At 37.6% G+C, this 2500-nt stretch overlaps 1 protein-coding gene across 1 annotated transcript in view; it reads left to right on the forward strand.

Annotated features, from left to right (window-relative positions):
• The window catches only part of gli1 (GLI family zinc finger 1), a 64005-nt gene that overhangs the window by 28345 nt on the left and 33160 nt on the right, over window positions 1–2500 (forward strand). The window lies entirely within an intron of this gene.

A 2500-nucleotide genomic window follows, 5' to 3' on the forward strand; every position in this document is an offset into this window, starting at 1 on the left:
GAGGGCGAGAGAGAGAGAGAGAGAGAGAGAGAGAGATGTGAATGTTTCTCTCTTCTGCTCAGCAAGGCTGCTTTTATGTGATCAAAAATACAGTAAAAATGGTGAAATATGATTATAATGTAAATCATCAGTTCTCTATGTGAATATACAGTAAAGTGTAATTTATTCCCTGTGATCAAAGCTGAATTTATCATCATTACTCCAGTCTTCAGTGTCACATGATCCTCAACTCAACTCAACTTTTATTTATAAAGCACTTTCAAAACCATTAAAATGGACCAAAGTGCTGTCCATAAGTATTAGACAACTCTAAAATTACACAGAAATTACAATAATTCTAAAATACACAAAAAGACATCAACACATGACACTAAAAATCAAGCAAATAATCACTCACATTTCTTAGACTCAATCAGACGTCAAAAGCTTGATGAAATAAATGAGTCTTCATCAGAGGCCGGACAGTAACGGAGTACATTTACTTGAGTACAATTTTGAGGGATCTGTACTTTACTCGAGTATCATTTTTGGGGAGTACTCATGACTTTACTCAAGTACATTTGAGAGGCAAATATTGTACTCTTTACTCCACTACATTTCAATCCATAACCGTGAGTACTGAGTACCCGTTACTTCTTCTAAAAAAAATTAAAAAAAAAGAAGAAAAAAAAATCTCGGAAACCCTCAATTTGTTGATTCCCTCTCAAACGTGATTGGATTGTGCAGGCGTCACTGATTGGGACAGCCAATCAGCAATCAGCTTTCAGAGGTGTGTCAGAACTTGATTTTACTATTGCCTTCTTTGCTGGTTTAGGTTTATTGATTTGTTTGATGAAAAACAGAGAAACTCACATGTACACACAATTGTTAGCTGAATTTCCTTTTCTGATATTCCACATTAATGTAAGCTGGGCATTTGCTGTGATGTTCTTGAGTATGCGGTGTGTGTTTAACACAGTCAGGTTCAAATGTGGGTGCAAAAACATCCATTAAAACTCTAGCAGAGGTTAGTCAGAGCGTTGCCATTGTGCTATTGCCTTTATTTAATGTTAAATAAAGCAACGTGGTAAAAAGATGAAACTGACTTGATTTTACTTTCAATTCCGTTTACATTCTCCAAGGTATTCACATTAACATTTTTCATAACTCCATGTAGGACGTTCCTGTACATAAATGTAAGCACTGTGGCAGTAGTAGTGCAATATTTAGAAAATGTACTCTTGATACTCAAGTACTTTTAAAAACAAGTACTTCAGTACTTTTACTTGAGTAGACATCTGACTGTAGTACTTTTACTTGTACTTGAGTAAAATTTAGCAAGGGGAATCTGTACTTTTCCTCAAGTCATGAAGCCGTGTACTCTGTCCGCCTCTGGTCTTCATGCTTGACAAGGATTTCAAAGATAGTGGCAACTCATTCCAAAGTGCAGGAGCCGCACGATCTCCACTGCGCCTCAAGCGAGATCGTGGGACGGTTAAGAGCATGTTCTGAGACGAACGTCATCTAAATTGAACAGGTAGCCAATAGGGTGGGGGAAAAAATCGATTCTTAGATGCATCGCGATGCGGACGTGGACGATTCTGAATCGATTCACAAATGGCAAAAATCGATTTTCAAAAAACAAAACAAAAAAAAAAAACTTTTTTTTTTTTTTTTTTTGAAAATCGATAATAACGGAATATTGACGGAACGCAAAAGACGGAACTCTGAAAAGTGGAAACAATATTGTCAAAGCTTCCACCTGGCTCGGAAAGGGCAAAGCACATTAGCACAATCAATCGCAACTTTTATTGCCAAGGATTTGCATCCAGTCGTGGAGAACCAGGGCTTTCGCGCTATGTTGCACACTTTGGAGCCGAGATACAACGTCCCATCTCGGAGATATTTTACAGACACAGCGATCCCCACACTCTACAACAAGACCAAAACCGAAGTCATGGAACCACTGAAGAAAGCGGGGAGGAGCTGTAACATGTGATGTGTGGACATCCGTATTTTATGTTAATAGAGATTCAGAATATGTTGAAGTTTGTTATAATTTTTTATTGTTGTGATTTTTACTGTAGTGAATTTACTGTTGTGAAATGGAAAAATCAATAATCGCTAATCGAGAATCGTTAATAATCGAAAATCGACTGTAATCGAATCTGGACTTCATAATCGTAATCGAATCGAATCGGGAAATCAGACAGATTAACCACCCCTAGTAGTGAAGGGTTATCAATACCGGTGTTATGTGATCTCGTTTTCTGGTATTTGTTAAACATCTCGCTGCAGCATTTTGGACGTACTGAAGACGATTGACCAGTGATTCGCTTATGCCTCGATAACGAGCATTGCAATAGTCCAACCGGGTCGAGACAAAGGCATGCAGAACAATCTCCAAATCCTTGTATGAAAGGATGGTTTTCAGTTTAGCCGATTTATCCTTCAGAAATCAGTGTAATATGATGATCTGATGATCAAGACACATTTATGATTATTATCAGTGTTGGAAACA

The sequence above is a fragment of the Phoxinus phoxinus genome, assembly GCF_949152265.1.
Source record: "Phoxinus phoxinus genome assembly, chromosome: 11".
Classification (NCBI taxonomy): Eukaryota; Metazoa; Chordata; class Actinopteri; order Cypriniformes; family Leuciscidae; genus Phoxinus; species Phoxinus phoxinus.